This window comes from Notamacropus eugenii, chromosome 4 (genome assembly GCF_028372415.1).
Source record: "Notamacropus eugenii isolate mMacEug1 chromosome 4, mMacEug1.pri_v2, whole genome shotgun sequence".
Taxonomy (NCBI): domain Eukaryota; kingdom Metazoa; phylum Chordata; class Mammalia; order Diprotodontia; family Macropodidae; genus Notamacropus; species Notamacropus eugenii.
The window spans coordinates 294,598,831-294,618,517 of record NC_092875.1 but is presented as its reverse complement, the minus strand read 5'-3'; the positions used below and the strand labels follow the sequence as shown (position 1 = coordinate 294,618,517).

At 40.5% G+C, this 19,687-nt stretch overlaps 1 protein-coding gene across 4 annotated transcripts in view; it reads left to right on the top strand.

The window, feature by feature from the left end:
- Window positions 1–5,849: 5,849 nt before the first annotated feature.
- The window catches only part of STAU2 (staufen double-stranded RNA binding protein 2), a 452,577-nt gene continuing 438,739 nt past the window's right edge, over window positions 5,850–19,687 (top strand). For 2 of the 4 annotated variants that reach the window (XM_072604884.1, XM_072604882.1), the window contains exon 1: window positions 5,850–6,013. The gene's annotated coding sequence lies outside the window, so the exon portion shown is untranslated. Of the gene's footprint in view, window positions 6,014–6,469; window positions 6,511–19,687 lie in introns of those variants that run through there. The other 2 variants (XM_072604888.1, XM_072604879.1) reach the window with 2 other exon arrangements.

The window sequence follows — 19,687 nt, the reverse complement described above, 5'->3', positions numbered from 1 at the left end:
AATATGGTGTCTAATGTGAGGAACAGAAAGGATGTCAGGGGTCTGAAGATCAATATGAGTATGGGAGGGGAATAAAGTTTAAGAACTTCAGAACAGTAGAAAGAGGCCAGATTATGAAAGACTTTGAAAGCCAAATGGAAGATTTTATATTCAATCCTTGAGGTAATAGGGAGCCACTGGAGTTTATTATTGGATGATGGTACATGTTTAACAACTGTTTCTCTGAAAAAAAAAAGTGCACATCTTTTAAAAAAGTACACATTAGAAGTGTACTTCTAAGTTTAATTTGCTTTAACATTTTGTCCATCACTTTTTAAAATCTAGACAATCAACAAAACAGTAAACTAAGCCCTGACTTGTGTTTGTCCATTTCTAAAGTGTAAATGCTCACACTGAAAATTTAATAATCAAGATATTTGAGAGAGTTAATGCAGCCAGCTCCAGCAAATTACTGTATAAACTAGTTGGAAGATCATTTTAACAAATGAGTGGAGGATGGATTGGAGTAGGAATGAACTTGAGGTAGGGAGACCCACTGGAAGACTACTGCAGATAGGTCAGTCTTGAGTTGTTGAGGGCCTGCATATAAAATAATAATGTCTTTATCTGGTGTTTCAATTGCAAGATTAACTAAGATTTCAAACTTAGGTGTATATTTTGGAAAATGTTTGGATTGGCTATAGGAGAGAAGAAGATGGCATAGTGGATAGAGCCAGGAAGACTCATCTTCTTGAGTTCAAATCTGACCTCAGATACTTACTTCTTGTGTGACCCTGGGCAAGTAACTTAACCCTGTTTGCTTCAATTTCCTCATGGGTAAAATGAGCTGGAAATGCTGATGGCAAACCACTCCACTATTTTTGCCAAGAAAAACCCAAGTGGGATAGGTTACATGTGTAGTTATGCAATTCAATATAGGTTATACTAGTTATGCAAAATAGTCATGTTGTAAAAGACTAACTCTCCTCCATTCTATCCTACCCCCTACTTATTCTATTTTCAGCTTTGACTCTTGTCCCTCTTCAAAAGTGTTTGTTTCTGACTACCTCTTTCCTCAATCTGCCCTCTCTTCTATCATCCCTTCTGTATCCCCTTCCCTCTTACTTTCCTGTAGGGTAAGTTAGATTTTCTTTCTTTCTTCTTTTCTTTTTCTTCCTTTTTTTTTCTATTCCAAATATTTTAATAAGAGTTCTCTGCAAAGCATTTAAAATACCAGTTTATGAGGATAAACGCCATTGGAGAGAGAGAGAGAATACAGAACGCACGTTGCCACAGAGTTGAGGAATTTCCTTGATTTGGGACAAGATCTGAGAGTCCACTATTTTCTTTTCGGCCTTGAGCTGCTCTGTAATCTCGTATTTCTTTTTCTGTATCAACAATCTCTTCTTCTTGAAGTAAGCATCAGTAAGATATTTGGAATTTTTACACCTGAAAGGTTAACCCTGGTACACATGGCAGACAAATTTCTGACATGTCCTTCTCAGAGGAACATGGTTGATGGTCAGAGGTCCAAGTTACCAGTAGCAAGCCACTAGCCAGTTGCTAGTTGCTTTCTTTTTCCTTTCAATCTGGGTTTTTGGTGTAGCATATTTCCATTTGTACATGGCTCTCTGGGAATACACTGAAGACCTGGAGTACCTACTGATCTCTCTGGCCAGGATTGGGTTCAGACTGCAATGCTTTTTCACCACCTTTTCAGCAACATCTTTCTTTTTGTTCTCCTTTTTGACCTTCTTTTCCTTTGGGGACTTTTTGTCTGCCATCTTGGAGTCACTCCTGCCGCCTTGACCTGGTGGCTCCCAGCATGTAAGATAGATTTTCATACTCAATTGAGAAATGTGTATGTTATTCCCTCCTTAAGCCAAATCCAATGAGAGTGAGGTTCACTCATGCCCTTTTACCTCCCCCCTCTTCCCCTCCATTGTGAAACCTTTTTCTTGCCTCTTTTATGTGAGATAATTTACCCCATTCTATCTCTCCCTTTCTTTCTCCCACTATATTCCTCTTACTCATTATTAATATTTTAGATATCATCCCTTCATATTCAACTCACCCTGTGCTATCTATCATCTATCTATCTATCTATCTATCTATCTATCTATCTATCTATCTCCTCCAACTACTTTAATACTAAGCAAGGTCTTGTGAGTTACAAATCATCTTTCCACGAAGGAATATAAACAGTTCAACTTGGTCCCTTTTGATTTCTCTTTCCTATTCACCTTTTCATGCTTCTCTTGATTTTGGTATCTGAAAGTCAAGTTTTCTATTGAGCTCTGGTCTTTTCAGCAAGAAAGCTTCAAAGTCCTCTATTTCATTGAAATTTCATTTCTCCTCCCCCCTTCCCCCCCGCCCCAGTTTTGCTGGGTAGGTGATTCTTGGTTTTAATCCTAGCTCCTCTGATCTCTGGAATATCATATTCCAAGTCCTTCCATCCCTTAGTGTAGAAGCTGCTAAATCTTGTTATCCTGATTGTATTTCCACAATACTAGAATTGTTTCTTTCTGACTGCTTCTAATATTTTCTCCTTGATCTGGGAACTCTGGAATTTGGCTACAGTATTCCTAGGTATTTTCTTTTGGTAGCTCTTTCAGGAGGCGATAGGTGGATTTTTTCCATTTCTATGTTATCCTCTGGTTCTAGGATACCAGAGCAGTTTTCCTTGATAATTTCTTTTTCTTTTCTTAAAATTAATTTTACTTATTTTCAGTGTTCTACAATCACTACCATATAACTTAGATTATTATTTTTCCCTCCCTCCCCCCTACCTATCCCTTCCTTCCCCGAGATGGCATACAATTTTATATAGGTTCTACACATACATTCCTATTAAATACATTTTCACTATAGTCATGCTGTGTAGAAGAATTAAAATGAATGGGAGAAATCATTTAACAAACCAAAACGCAATGCACACACAAAAAATGATCTGCTACATTCTGCGATTGAATTCCACAGATCTTTCTCTGGATGTGGAAGGTATTTTGCCTTAGAAGACCATTGGGTATTTTTTTTAAGTCCTTGTATTGCTACGAAGTTCCAAGTCCACCAGAAAAATATTCTCGTACACTGTGGTCATTGCTGTGCACAAAGTTCTCCTGGATCTGCTCCTTTCATTCAGCATCAGATCGATAATTTCTTGAATGATGATGTCGAGGCTCTTTTTTTGATCATGACTTTCAGGTAGTCCAATAATTTTTAAATTCTCTCCTGGCTCTATTTTCCAGGTCAGTGGTTTTTTTCAATGAGATATTTCAATTTTCATTCTTTTGGTTTCGTTTTATAATTTCTTGATTTCTCACAAGGTCATTAGCTTCCATTTGCTCCATTCTAATTTTGAAGTAATTATTTTCTTCAGTGAGCTTTTGGACCTCCTTTTCCATTTGCCCCATTCTGCTTTTTAAGGCATTCTTTTCCTCATTAGTTTTTTGGATTTCTTTTGCCATTTGGGTTAGTCTAATTTTAAAGCTGTTATTTTCTTCAGTATTTTTTTTTTTGGGGGGGGGGTCTCCTTTAGCAAGTTGTGGACTCATTTTTCATGATTTTCTTGCATCACTCTCATTTCTCTTCCCAATTTTTCTTCTGCTTCTCTTACTTCATTTTCAAAATCCTTTTTGAGCTCTTCCATGGCTTGCAACCAATTTATATTTTTCTTGGAGGCTTTGGATGTGGGAGCTTTGACTTTGTTATCTTCTTCTGGTTGTATGTTTTGATTTTCTTTGAAACCAAAGTAAGATTCTGCAGTCTGATTTTGCCCCCCACTGTTTGCTCAGGATACTTGACTTTCTAACTCTGTCAAGGTAGGATTCTGCTTCTAGTAGGGGTGGGAGTGTGGGTGGGTCTACTGTCCCAGGCTTCAGGGATTTTGTATCAGTGGCTCAGTCCCTACTGTCTGTGGGCCCAGAGCTCTGGAAGCAGATGCTGTCATTGTGGGTTGCTGCTGCTGCTGTCATTGTGGGTTGCTGCTGCTGCTGCCACTACCTCCACTGGTGCTGCTACCTCTTCCACCTTGGGGGCCCAGGCCAGACCCCAGCCAGACCAGGTCCCAGAGTTTTCCCATTGGCCTTTTATGCTGTGTTTGGTGTTCACAGGTGGAGAAGTCTGGAAACTGCCATGGCTGCCAGTGATTCAGTTGCCTGAGGCCTGTTCCAGCTCTGTCTGTGCTGGCATGGCCCACGCTGGACTGCCCTATGCTATCAACCCCGTGTGGTAGATACTTCCTGTCCACCTTCCACACTGTCATGGGCTGGAGATTTGTTTCACTCCCTCATTTTATGGGTTCTGCAGTTCTAGAATTTGTTTAGAGTCGTTTTTTACAGGTATTTGGAGGGGTTTGGTGTGGGTTGGAGCTCCAGCAAGCCTCTGCTTTTACTCTACCATCTTAGCTCTGCTCCATAACAAAGAATTTTTTTTAAAAAAGGAGGAATAAAAAATCTATCAGCAAATCTAATGATAGTCCATGTTCCAGGTGCATGGACCTCCCCCTACAAAAGGGTTGGGGGTATGTGTGGAAGGACAGTGTTACTTGTAATGTAATATGATTCAAACATGTCTAATATGATGTTTTCATGACATTTACCTGAACAGGGAGCAACGACTGGATGTGTGTGGGGGTGGCAGGTGACAATTTACCTCACTCTCAACCCCATCCTAATCGTTCCACCCCACTTTAAGTAAAGGCAAGAAACATTTTTAAAGTGCTGCTTTGGAATACAAATATAAGCAAAAAGGCAGTCCCTGCCCTCCAGGTGCGGACATTTTAGACTGATGGGGCTTCAGGGGCCACAGAGGAGAGAACAGTCCTGGACATCCATCCCTTTCCTCTAAGTCCTTCCCAGAGTCTTAGCTGGGATGTTTGCAGTCTTCTCTCAGCCGCCAAATACTTTGTCATTCCAACACCAATAAGAGCAAGAAGCATTTATTAAGCACCTACCGTGTGCCCGGCCCACAGCTAAGCTCCAAACAGCTTAATTTGTTATTCCAGACCCCGGCTCGGCCAGTCCCTCGGCCGGTCGAACAGACGTCCTGCGCTCACCTGGTAAGCCTGGCAGAAATCAGGGCACGGCGTCCTACCGCTACTTTTACGCGGGGATGGGGAAGGTGACGGTCTGGGCTGCCCCCAGGCACCCAAAGTTAGCGCCTCTAGCTTCCCTGCCCTTCCTCGAATCTGGAATAAACCTTTTAAGACCAAGTCTGGCAGACCTGGCTTGTTCCCTGAAAGCCCAACAGGTATCCCTTTGTCAGGGCAGGATGCCCCAATTCCGGGACAGCCGCGCGTCACCTCCCGCCCCGGGACCCCAGGGTGAAAGTGCTATTTTCCTCCCTCCGGTCCGGGGGGAGCGCAGGCACAGTGCGGCCCAGCCCGCGGGGCCGAGGCGGGGCCCAGAGCAACAGCCCAGGAAGGAAGGGGTCGCGACGAGGCACAGGCGCCGAGCCACAGCCGCCGCGCTCCGGGGCTGGCGTCGCCAAGCTCGCCGGGCCCGGGAGAGCCCGCCCGCTGGGATTCCGCGGCCGCCGCCAGGTGGCGCACGAAGCCCCGCGAACAATGGCCGAGCTCCCCCTCCAACCCCCGCCACACCAGGCCCCGGCCGCCCCAACAATCCGGAGTGGACCATTAGAGCAGGCAGAGAAGGGGGGCGGGGGGAGCTGGAGCGTGGCGCGCGCGGCTGGGGGAGGGGCCGCGCCTACGCCTAGGCCTGAGCGTTCTACGGGGCTCGTCGCGCCGGCACGCGGCCAGACTCGCGCGCTGGTGGATGGGGGAAGGGGGTAGGCGGTTGGGCCGGGAGGGGGCGCGCGGTTGGGAGGGTGGCGCGGGCCCGGGCGGGAGAGGAGGGAGGGAGGGAGGGAGAGAGAGAAAGAGAGAGAGGAGGGAGGGAGCAAGGAGGAAAGGAGGAGGAAGGGGGGAGGGAAAGCGGGAGTGGTTGCAGCCGGCGGCGGCGGCGGCCGAGCTGGGTCAGTTCTCTTTAGTGTTTGCCAATGTTGGAGGTGTCTCCAAAGTATCTCCGGGAAGAAGGTAAATTCTCCCCCCGGGGAGCACCCGGAACCACCCCCGACCTCGGCGCAGGCCCCGGCCGCTCGGGAGGCAGAGGGCGCTGGGGAGCCGCTGAGCGGCGGGGGTGGGGCGCGAGGGCTCGCCTCGAGCGCAGCCCTATCCCAGGCCCCCCCATTCCGGAGCGGGCGGGAGCGGGGTGAGAGGGTGCGCGAGGTGGGGGAGGGGCGAGGGTACGTGAGGGTGTGTGTGCGAGAGAGAGAGAGAGAGAGAGAGAGAGAGAGAGTGAGAGTGTGTGTGTGTGTGTGTGTGTGTGTGTGTGTGTGTGTGTGTGTGTGTGTGTTGGGGCGGGGCGCTGAAAACCACAATGGGGTGGGGTGGGGGTGACGGGGGAGACGTCGAGCTGGAGGAGAATGAATGGGCGGGGAGGGGGGGAGGGACAGGTGTCTTGAAGGGGGAGGGGCGGAAGTGAGGAGGGGCCCCGCCTCCTCCTGGCTTGCTTGGGACCCTGAGCTGGAGAGGTAGGGGACCTTGGCCAGCAGGTCTTGAGGGAGGGGCTCCAGCATTTATGAAGCGCTAACTGGGTGCGGGGATGCTGGAAGGATAGGCTGTGTGTGCAGGGGCGTGGGGCCGGTGTGGGCAGGGACCCCTGCGGAGGGGCTGGAAGAATGAAAGCCAGGTGGCCACCCAGACCTTGTAAGGACCGTGGGGGGGGGTGGGGGGGGCGGGAGGGGGCGGGGTTGAGGTGCGTGTCCGGGGGTCGAATTTGCTCGTGGGGGTGGCTGCCAGCTTCTTTGGGAGGGGAGAACGGCTTGTATCTGTGGAGCTGTGGAGGAAAGAAGGTAGCGGTGACAGTAGGGTGTCGTAGCGAGGGAGCGCGGTGGTGGTGGGCCCCCAGTGACCTTGCTGCTGGGTGAGCCCACGAGGGAGCTGCAGAGAGTCGGGGAGGCTGGTAGTAACGTGAGCGGTCCCTCCTCGTGTTCCAGAGCTCTTTGGATCCGGTGGAAGATAGAGGTGGATCTTGTTACATTGTTACCTTCTCCAGGGATGATTGGAAACCTTATTATTCATTTATTATTCATTCATTGGGTTCGAAAGTGTAGCGAACTCCCACTGAGGGATTCTGCTGATTCTCCATAAGTTTGAAGATACAATGTGTACCTGACATGGACTTGAGATGGGAGGAGTCATGCTAACCTGCTAGGGAGAAGTATTCCCTTATACTTTTAGGTGTTTATGCTCTTCAAATAAAGAACTGTGAACCCTAAGTTTCAGTGTCAGTTTATTTACTAAAAGTTAATATTTTGCATCTGCTTAATATATTTATATCACTCCGACTAGAGACAACTTGAATTTGTAGATTTGCTTTGTTTTGTACCAGGCCTGTATTAAATTTGTGAAGCAGTTCTTGTGTGTTTTTTTCTGATGTTTACTTAGTTCACCGCTGCCGCATTTTACTAAGTCAAGCATAAGTTGTTTGCTCTTTAGTTCTCCCATCTCCCTTCTCCTCCTCAATAGAGTGATAATTTTTGACCACCAGTTACTTGCTTTTTAGTTGTATATGGTCACTATTTCCCCACTGTTTGAAATTTTTTAAGAGCTAATACTTTACACTTAGGAAACTGTCAGTATGATTCTAGTATGTACTTAACTTTATTGTACGCTTCAAATAGAACAACACTGCATAATTTTTTAGGTGTAGTATCTGTTGACATTAGTGTCAACTTTCCTTTTTGGTAAAGAGAAATCAGACTGAAAATAATAGTTTAGAGGTCTTGTCCTCAGAATTAGAATACATGAATTTATTGTACTATAAATTTCAAAGAATGAGAGATTTGACTTAAGCTTCCTTAAACTGAGAATGAAAGGATTTAAACCACTTCCCCTCCCCCCAAAATAATGATCCTTTATTGCTTATGTATTAAAGTGAGATCGAGTGGTTTATTTACTCTAATGACAGAATGAAGTCTAGCCAGCAGGACTTTCTGGGCCTTCTTTCTTCTAGTTGTGCTTAACTCCTTTCCCAATCTAGGACGGTGGAATGTTTAAGGGTTAGACAACCTGAATTCCAATCCTGGCCTTACTATTTACTGTCAGTGTTTTGGGTAGGCCACTAGACCTCTCTGAACCTCAGTTCCCCATCTGTAAAGTGAGGAAGTTGGATTAGATGGGTTTTTAAGGACCTTTCCAAATCTAAATCTATGATTTATAATTGTTTATTTCTGGTGCTGAGGTTTCAATTCAATTAAAATGGACTGGACAGAGAAAAAAAATACAGAAATGTCAGTCCTAAATAATAGAAAGTTTCTTGAGATTAGATCACACTACCAAGTTTATTTAGATGTATAAAATCTTCAAATCATAGGCAGATAGGTTGGTATCTCTCTTTTCATGTATCTTGAATGCAGCTCTCAGTAAAATGCTAGCTAGGAACAGATTACCAAACCTGCATTCTTGTATCAACATTGAACATTTCTGTGGTTAAATTTTTACGTCTTTAAAATTACAACCTGGCATGTTATTTATTATTTAAATGTAACTAATGATTTAAATGTTATTTGAATGGATTCGGGCCCTGTGTGTTTAGCCTAGTGAAAGGTGGAAAGCTTGTATTTGAAGCCTTCTTCGTATTGGAAGGAGACTTACTGTATTATAAACAATTTCATGTGTGACTTTTAAATTCCTTAAAAAACTTTATCAAATACTAGGAGAACTAGTTTATTCGTATTGAAAATTTTTATTTGTGTCAAAGTACATTGTTGGTATTTACTTTTTTTCAAGACTTTTAAATCCTGGGGAAAAAACCCCAACACTTCAACGAAGCTTTGTTAAACGACCTTATGACTTTTAAAAAGATAACTGCATTCATTGTTGCTGAGTGGTGTGGCACTCTTCATGAAACCCAATTTGGGGTTTTCTTTGCAAAGTTACTGGAGTGTTTGCCTTTTCCTTCTCCAGCTTATTTTGCAGTTGAGGAAACTGAGGCAAATAGGGTTAAATGACTTGCCCAGGGTTATGCAGCTAAGTGTCTGAGGCCATCTTTGAACTCAGGTTTTCCTAACTTTAGGCCAGGTGCTCTATCCCAGATATCATGTAGCTGCACTCATGTTCGTTAGTATAGATTTCTGTTAGTATAGTACAGTATAGTACTTCATGACCTGAGAGTAAGGATTGTAAGGACTTTGTCAAAATTATGTTAATGACAATTGCATATTAATTGTTAGAGGATATTAATATAATTTTTGGAATGTTAGTAGCAGTGTATTTTAGAAGATGTTTAATTGTGGGAAGCTTTCAATACATGGAGACCGAAGTTAGGTGGTTGTAACTAGGCTTCTTCAATTTGCATTTTCCCTCACAAAGAGTAGTGTAACTTTTTCTTGTAGCTGATTGTCATGCCATAGTGCCTTATTGAATGGGACTGCTGGGCATTTGGGGACACATGGCGAGATTTCTTGAAGTGTAAAGTATACATGAGATTTTTCTAGATGGCAACTTTTTTGGGGAGAGAGAAAAGGAGACAAAATGGCAGGTGGTATAAGATTGTTGGAAAATCGCATTTATGTTCCTTATTTTAAAAGACTAAAATACTGAACTGTAGATTTTGACATGATTTCAAAGAATACGCTAAATAAAACCAGCTTTATGAAAATAATTTATATTTTTTGGCTATCCTTTTTTTGTATTTATGAAAATTGTATGATTTCAAATTTTTATAGATGCGTATGTTATTTATAACTATAATATTGTATAATACAATAGTTTATACTAAGTTGTATTGTCCAGTTACCTCAAAAATTGCCCTGGAAGTTAGATAGTTGAAGCCTCATTTTCACAGATCTCAACTTTGCAATTGCATAAGGGCAAAATTACAGAACAATTTTTGTTAATTCAGAATATTCTTAGCTGTTTCAGGACTTTGAAGACTTTTTATTAACTTTTTACTATAAAACCTCTTTTCCTGATATTTGAATAGATAACAGATAGGGTAAGGAGCCCATAAAACAAAACATTTAAAAAAGCTAAAAAACATCCCAAATGATTCTCAAATGATACTTGCTGTGATTTCATGGCGTAGTGGAGGAAATACTGGGTTTTGAGGCAGGGAGACTTGGTTTCACATTTTGCCTCTGATACTTATTAACTATGTAACTTATAAGTAAGTCACATGTCACTGAGGGAGAAGAATATTTATTATATATGAGAAGCAGTGTATAGTAGTAGAGCTCTTGGAGTCAGCCCTAACAAGTTGGAGAGAAGGTTAGGGTGTTTTTCTAATCCTTGAGTTCATTATGGTAATGGAATCACAGGTATGATGCCTTATCATGTATATCATTTATACACACATACCTATGTACGTAGATGTATGTCTATACACAAATAGACATTGATCCAAGTCCACCCCTGATGCACACTGACTGTGTGACTGAGCAAGTCATTTTAACCTTTCAACTCTGTCAAGGCAGCTCTAAGACTAAGTCCCAAATCAAGTGTCTGTCTGTATTGGTATAGTTTCCTCGCTGGGATCTCCCTACACTGGTGAGATTATAGGCCATATGTGTATGTGTGTGTGTGTATGTTTACAAGTATATATGTGTGTGTAATAGAGTATGTGTGTATAGAAAATGCAGATATGTATATTCATATTTATCATGCATATATATATATGTGTGTATACACATACCACAGTATGGTAAGTGGATAGAGAGATGACCTCGGAGTCATGAAGACCTGGGTTCTGTGCTTGATGCATACTGTGTACTGACTTTGTGATCCTTGAATACATCATTTAACCTCTAAATGCCCTGCACAACTTTGAGATAAGTTGTAGAGCAAGTTCTTATCTGCATTGGCAATGTTTCCTCACTGTGAACTCTATATTGAAGAAATCATAAGTCTCATTCATATTACATATATGTGATATTTTATGTATATATATATTTATGCATATAAAGCAAAGTTATGGTAATGGTTCTTTTGCCTTGGGGTTGTGAGGATCAGATGAAGTGTTGTGTTATAGAGTGCTTTATAAATGTCAGCAATTATTCAATGAATGCTTAATAAGTGATGTTTATTAATTGACTAGTAGCCCAAAGCTGTGAAAAGAGTTATTCCTTAAAAGATAGGTTATATAAATAGTAGCAGTTTTTAATGACTCAATCAGTCAATGAATAAGCATTTATTAAATACTATGTGACAGGCTTTGTGCAGTTTCAGATACAACACCAAACGAGAAACAGCTCTTGCCTTTTAGGTGCTTACATTCTAAGCAGAGGAAACGTACCTACATAGGCGCGTACACATAAACCTAAATATACACACACATACATACAATATATGTCTACACATATATAATTATGTACATAATATAAACCAAATATAAGGTAGTTTTGTGAGGCAGCACAATAACACCTGGGGGATTGGAAAAGACTTCACATCTAGAAGGTGGTGACTCAGCTGAGTGTTAAAGAAAACCAGGAATTCCCAGAGGGGAGAGTGCTTTCCAGGCAAAGGGACATTGTAAAGGAAGGCACAGGGAGGCTAGTATGAAGCATGCTTTGTGAAATAATAAATAAGTCAATATGGCTTAATTGTAGAGTTCACTGAAAGCAGTAATGTGTAAGAAATCTGAAAAGAGAGAGGAAGGAGTCAAGTTGTGAAGAGATGTAAGTGCCACATGAAATATTATGAAAGTAGAAACAAGATTTGGCAATGGTGTCAAATTTTATAGAATGCTTCATGTCTTGAACCTGAGTGATTTGCAAAAAGACGGCTGACCTTCACAGTAAGAGGGACATTTGGAAGAGGGGTGAGGTTGGATACGTTGAATTTGTGATGCCTACAGGACGTTAAGTTTGAACTATCCAGTAAGAAGATTGTGATGTAGGACTGGAATTAAGAAGAGAGAGAGACTAGGGCTATATATATTTAAATACCCATGAGAGCTGATGAGGTTGCCAAGTGACAATGTAGAAAGCAAAGCTTTGGTGTATTCCCAGAATTAGTGGGCATAAAGATGATAATTTTTATCTCTGCTTTTAAATTTCTTTTTGATCATAATGCATGCATATATGCAGATATATGTATACATCCATTCATATATGCATACATCTATGAGCTTTTGTTGAATTTTATAAATAAATTTTTATACATAAACTTTTTATACACCCATATGTATGTATGTATATATATATGTATATATATATATAAATACAGGCATGTGTGCATATATATATATGTGTGTGTGTGTGTGTGTGTGTGTGTGTGTGTGTGTGTATTTGCTTATTTGTTGAACTTTTACAAATGGTGATGTTCCAGCCTCTTTATAAAATGATGAAATCTTTTTCTGATCCGCTAGGCCAAGTCCCTAATTTTACAGAAAGAGGAATCTGAGACCTAGAGAGGCCCATAGCTTCTTAATGAAAAAGCTAAGACTCTAGTCTGATGCTATGGAAAACAGCATCTTTGGCCACAGGGTTACATGGAGGAGCAGTGTGATGCTGTAGTAGATGTAGTGCTGGACTTGGGCTCAGGAAAATCTACGTCCAATCTCCCAGCATCATTTTCTTGTTCTTTGAAATGGGGTTAAAAATACCTGTTATACCTAATTGGTAAGAGTTACTATGAAGTTCAAATGAGATAATCCATGTAAAGAACTTGCCAAATTTTAAAGTGTGATACAAATGCCAGTCTTTCATTGAATTTAATGTTAAGTAAATAGAAAATCCCAAGCAAAGTTATGGTAACATAGATAAAAAAGTTATAGCCCTCAAATAAAAGTTATAGCCCTACAGAAAGTAAACAAAGATAATCTTATGATACTGTTGACTATTCCATCCTGCATGCTCTCTCTTCCTCCAGCTTCTGATATCTCTTTCCTGGTTTTCCTACTTGTCTGACTGCTCTTTTCAGCCTCTTTTGTCAGTTCAGTGTCTGTCTTCTGTCTTCTGTTTCTGAAGCATAGGCTTATCCTGAATGTTTTTCTTTATCTCCATATTCTTCCTTGGTGATTTCATTAACTCCCATGGGTTCAATTATGACTGTACTCAGATGACACCAAATCTATCTATATCCAGTCTAGAGGCTCAGAGGAGTTAAGTGACAAACCCAAGGTCATGCAACTAGCATGTGGCAGAACTTAGATCAGATCTCAGTCTCTAGATACCTAGTATAACACTTTTTCCACAACATTTCATTGTCTTCCAGTTATTTCAGGATGTTTTGTGGAAATTTCAAAAGTGTTACTTGTATTGAGGATAATAATGAGGAAAACACATATTAAAGACCCCATTATCCCAGAAAAATGATGACTAAAATTGTTTTTCAAGTTTTTATGTGAAGAATTTGTTCTGTGGGAAAATATATGACGTAAAAATACCTAATCATTGGAAAACTAAAGACTTCATTGGGCCTAATCCACTAAGAAAATTCTTAGTACATTTAGAGCTTGGTTTATGCTGGAAGTATAACAGAATCAGAATTTTAGAACTGAAAAAGACTTTAGGAGTCATTTGGGGGCAGCCTTTAATTTTTTTTTTTTACATTCATGATTTTGTCCAAAGACCTATATTGACAGTGTTCACTGTCAGTTGAAGGACACTGGAAAATTGGACTCCACTGATTTATTTTTACTTTCAAATAGTTGAAGATTAGGTAATAGTCTGGTCAAAATAATTTTAACATGCTTTGGATAGAATCTGATAGGTATAAGTGACTGACGTTTGCCATAGATTTCAACACAGCTTAAAAAAATAGTGGGTGCTGGACATACTCTTAGGAGTATTTTTTTTGGAGGAGGGACCACACCTATGATTTCACTGATAAAAGGAATTACTTAGAAAGAAAGTTGAAAGGGAATCAAGGCATCTCATCACCTTCCCAGCAATTTATAGAGCTATATTTATTTAGAGTTTTCTTGGGGGTACTGAGTGGTTCCATGACTTGCCTTGGGTTACCTGTAAAATATTGAGGCAGGATTTGAACTGAGATCTTCCTGTCTCCAAGGCTAAGTCTTTATTACATTTAATAAATGGCAGGAGAGGAGGAGCCAAGATGGCGGAGTAGAAAGATATACATATACTAGCTCCAAACCCACAGCCCTTAAATTACCTGTAAAGAAGAACTCCCAACAAATTCTGGAGCAGCAGAAGCCACAGAACAACGGAGTGGAGGAGATTTCTTTTCCAGAGAGATCTGAAAAACTGACAGGAAAGGTCCCTCGAGCACCAGACCGGATCCAGAGCAGAGCCCAGCCCTGCCTTGGCTGCAGGGCACCAGGAGGAGCCGATCCGAGCAGGCTTCAGGGATGGAATTTCCAGCAGCAGCGCAGATCCCTCCACCCACAGACACCAAAGGTCAGTGAGAGAGTCTTTTTGGGTGGCCAAGAGGGGAGTGGGGTGTCCCCATAACTCAGGCCCCCTTGGGAGGCAGCAGCGGAGGCCTCAGCATACAAGGGCTCCCAAAGCAGGCAGGAGCTCAGATCCATTGTTGAAGGTCTCAGCATAAACCCCCTGAGGGAAATGAGCCCTGTGTGGCGGCCCTGCCCCCACCCGAGCATGTGAACTTAATCTCACACTGAAAAGCAGCCCTGCCCTCACCAAAGCCCTAAGGCTGGAAATCAGCATTTGAATCTCAGACCCCAAGCTGTGGCTGAGCAGATCTGGAGGCGTGGTGGGTGTGGAGAGGACACTCAGAAGTCAAGTCACTGGCTGGGAAAATGCCCAGAAAAGGGAAAAAAATTAGACCATAGAAGGTTACTTTCTTGGTGAACAGATATCTCCTCCCTTCCTTTTGGATGAGGAAGAACAATGCTTACCATCAGGGAAAGGCATAGAATTCAAGGCTTCTGTATCCCAAACAGACAAAATAAATATTCAGTGGGCTCAGACCATGGAAGAGCTCAAAAAGGATTTTGAAAATCAAGTAAGAGAGGTAGAGGAAAAACTGGGAAGAGGAATGAGAGAGAGGTAAAGAAAAGCATGAAAAGCAGGTCAACAGCTTGCTAAAGGAGACCCAAAAAAATGCTGAAGAAAATAACACCTTGAAAAATAGGCTAACTCAATTGGCAAAAGAGGTTCAAAAAGCCAATGAGGAGAAGAATGCTTTCAAAACAGAATTAGCCAAATGGAAAAGGAGGTTCAAAAGCTCACTGAAGAAAATAGTTCTTTAAAAATTAGAATGGAACAGATGGAGGCTAATGACTTTATGAGAAACCAAGAAATCACAAAACAAAACCAAAAGTATGAAAAAATGGAAGATAATGTGAAATATCTCATTGGAAAAACAACTGACCTGGAAAACAGATCCAGGAGACACAATTTAAAAATTATGGGACTAGCTGAAAGCCATGATCAAAAAAAGAGCCGAGACATCATCTTTCATGAAATTATCAAGGAAAGCTGCCCTGAGATTCTAGAACCAGAGGGCAAAATAAGGAATCTACAAATCACTGCCTGAAAGAGATCCAAAAAGAGAAACTCCTAGGAACATTGTAGACAGATTCCAGAGTTCCCTGGTCAAGGAGAAAATATTGTAAGCAGCTAGAAAGAAACAATTCAAGTATCGTGGGAATACAATCAGGATAACACAAGATCTAGCAGCTTCTACATTAAGGGATCGAAGGGCGTGAAATATCATATTCCAGAAGTCAAAGGAACTAGGACTAAAACCAAGAATCACCTACCCAGCAAAACTGAGTATAATACTTCAGGGGAAAAAATGGTCTTTCAGTGAAATTGGGGACTTTCAAGCATTCTTGATGAAAAGACCAGAGCTGAAAAGAAAATTTGACTTTCAAACACAAGAATGAAGAGAAGCATTAAAAGATAAACAGCAAAGAGAAGTCATAAGGGACTTACAAAAGTTGAACTGTTTACATTCCTACATGGAAAGACAATATTTGTAACTCTTGAAACTTTTCAGTATCTGGGTAGTGGGTGGGATTACACACACACACACAGAGACAGAGAGCCCAGAGTGAATGGAATAGGATGGGGTCATATCTTAAAAAAATGAAATTAAGTGGTGAGAGAGAAATATATTGGGAGGAGAAAGGGAGAACTGGAATGGGGCAAATTATCTCTCATAAAAGAGGCAGGCAAAAGACTTTTTAGTGGAGGGAAAAAGAGGGGAGGTGAGAGAAAAACATGAAATTTATTCTCATCACATTTGACTAAAGGAAGGAATAAAATCCACACTCATTTTGGTATGAAAACCTATCTTACAGTACAGGAAAGTGGGGGAGAAGGGAATAAGCAGGGTGGGAGGGATGATGGAAGGGATGGCAATGGGAGGAGGGAGCAATTTGAAGTCAACACTCTTGGGGAGGGACAGGATTAAAAGAGAGAACAGAAGCAATGGGGGGCAGGATAGGATGGAGGGAAATATAGTATGTCTTACACAACACGACTATTATGGAAGTCATTTGCAAAACTACACAGATATTGAATTGCTTGCCTTCCAAAGGGAATGGGTGGGGAGGGAGGGAGGAAGAGAAGTTGGAACTCAAAGTTTTAGGAACAACTGTTGAGTATTGTTCTTGCATACAACTAAGAAATAAGAAATACAGGTAATGGGGTATAGAAAGTTATCTGGCCCTATAGGACAGAAGAGAAGATGGGGATAAAGGAAGAGAGGGATGATAGAAGAGAGGGCAGATTGGTGATAGGGGCAATTAGAATGCTCAGTGTTTTGAAGTGGGGGTAGGGGACAAATGGGGAGAAAATTTGGAACCCAAAATTTTGTGAAAATGAATGTTAAAAGTTAAATTAATTAATTAATTAAAAAATAAAAAAAAACAAATAATAATAATAAAAAATAAATGGCAGGACAATGTCTGGAGTTGGTGGTATAAACTTTGGAATAGGAGTAAGTTGAGAGGTTATTAGTTTGTAATTCCAAAATTGAGGGTTCTGTGGGTTTTGTATTATTTTTAACATTAAGATATTAAATTGAAATATAACCTTCTGGCTTTGTTGATATGCTCGGAATTCATGTATCTGAGAACTGTCTTAAGAAGATAGATGCTAGAGGTATGTGAGAGTTGTTGTTATAAAAATAGCAAAACAATTTTTATCAATTAGTGACAATAGATATTACCTCTTCTGGGTCATGTATAGGGCTTCCAGGATGTGCTCTACTGCTGTATCGTATGATACACTACAATCCCTGAATATAAAGCAATCATATATTTTAGGTCTTGGCATTTCTCCAAAAGTCCTTTCTAAACAAACAAGACATTGTATTGCAGCCACATGTTAAAGAAAATATTTTGTTTCTTCTTACTATGACTGCAAATTGAGGGAAGAACAATTTTTTATTTCCTTTTCCTCATCCAAGGAAATAAAATGATTTAGATGGTTGCAAGTACTGTCACTAAAGTAAGAAAGATCTCCGTCCTTTCTAATGGTGACACTGCATTAATGGGAAGAAGACAGCTCTCCTAATGATTTTTGTGTTAGAATAAACCTGCTTTATAGCAATCTCTTCCCCACATAGAATTCTTCCAACAAAATGAGTTCTTTCATTGTAACAAACATTTAAAAAAAAAATCTCTTTAGATCATAAAAATGGGAAAAGACCCCACATGGTCAAAAATATTTATAGCAGCTGTCTTTGTGGTGGCCAAAAACTGGAAATCAAGGGGATGCCCATCAGTTGGGGAATGGCTGAATAAATTATGGTATATAAATGTAGTGGAATACTATTGTGCTATAAGAAATGATGAACAGGAAGACTTCAAAGAAGCCTGGAAGGACTTTTATGATCTGATGCTGAGTGAAGGGAGCAGAACCAGGAGAACTTTATACACACCAACAACCTCAGTGTGAGAGGAATTTTTCTGGTAGACTTCATTGCAATGCAAGGACTCAAAGAATTCCCAATGGTCTCTTAAAGCAAAATGCCTTCCACATCCAGAGAAAGAACTATGGAATTTGATTGCAGAATGAAGCAGATAATTTTCTTTTGTATTATGTTTTGGTTTGTTTTATGATTTCTTCCATTCACTTTAATTCTTTTATGCAACATGACTAAGGTGAAAATGTGTTTAAGAGGAATGTATGTGTAGATTCTATGTAAAACTGTATGCCATCTCAGGAAGGGAGTTGAGAGGTAGGGAGGCGGGGGGAAGGGAGGAGAAAAATCTAAGATGTATGGAAGTTATTGCAGAACGCTGAAAACAAATATAGAGGCAACTAGGAGAATTTATTTCTTCATCGGCTGTTAGCTGAAACTAATCATAAAATACAACTTTATTTCTTTTACTCCTATCAGCTTTGAAAATTGGAATCTGTGGATTAGACCCAAAGGGGTTTTGCTAACTGGATATGCTTCTAAAATGAATTTCTGGAATTGCTTAGCAGAGATGAAAGAGGGATGAAGGTCTCCCCTTGTAAATAAGAATATATTTATTCTTCATTTAATTTGTTGTTGTTTTTTAAATTGACACAAGTGAGCTATACCAAGAAATGGGGATAGTATAGGTAAATATTAGATGCTATCAATCATCAAATATTTATTAATTATAAATATTTATTAAGAAGCCTCATGTAGGAGGTGGTGTTTAACTGAGTTTTGAAGAACACTAGAGGTTATAAAAGACAGAGGCTAGGAAGGAGTGAATTCCAGGAACTGAGGACAACATGTGTGAAGGCATGAGATGAGATATGGATTGCTGTGTATGAGGGACATGAAAAAGGCCAGTTTGTCTGGATAGTTGAATTCATGGATGGGAATAATTACAAGTAAAGTTTTGGCTTCAAATGTTGAATTCAACATATCGAATTTTTTTTTAATTTTTAAGATTTATTTATTTTTAGTTTCCAACATTCATTTCCATGACTTTGAATTTTGTCCCCATCTTGAGTTTCTCCCCATCTCTCTCCTCCCCTCCAAAAGATGGTGCATAGGCTCTACATATATATTAATATTGAACCTATTTTCACATTAGTCATGTTATAAAGAAGAATTAGAATCAATGGGAGAAACCATGAGATAAGAGAAACAAACAAAAAAAGAGAGAGTACAAATAATATGCTTCAATCAGCATTCAGACTCCATAGTTCTTTTTCTGGATGTGGACATCATTTTCCATCCTGAGACCTTTGGGGTTGTCTTGGATCCTTGCATTGCTAAGAAGATATATATATATACATATGTATATATGTATATATATATATCAAAATATTATATTCCATTACATTCATATACCACAACTTGTTCAGCCATTCCCCAATTGATGGATATTTCCTCAATTTCCAGTTCTTGGCCACCACAGAAAGCTGCTATAAATATTTTTGTACTTTGGAGTTCTTTTCCCATTTGTATGATCTCTTTGGGGTACAGATCTTGAAGTGGTATTGCTGGGTCAAAAGGTATGTACATTTTTATAGCCCTTTGGGCATAGTTCCAAATTGCTCTCCAGAATGGTTGGATCAGTTCACAACTCCAGCAGCAATTTTGCCACATCTCCAAGATTTATCATTTTCCTGTTTTATCATGTTAATCAATCTGATAGGTGTGATGTGGTACCTGAGTTGTTTTGATTTGCATTTCTCTAATCAGTAGTGATTTAAAGCATTTTTTCATATGACTGTAGATAACTTTAATTTCTTCATCTGAAAACTGCCTGTTCATATCCTTTGACCATTTATTATGTTGAATTCTTTATAGAAGTTTTGATACTCCACAATTTTCACA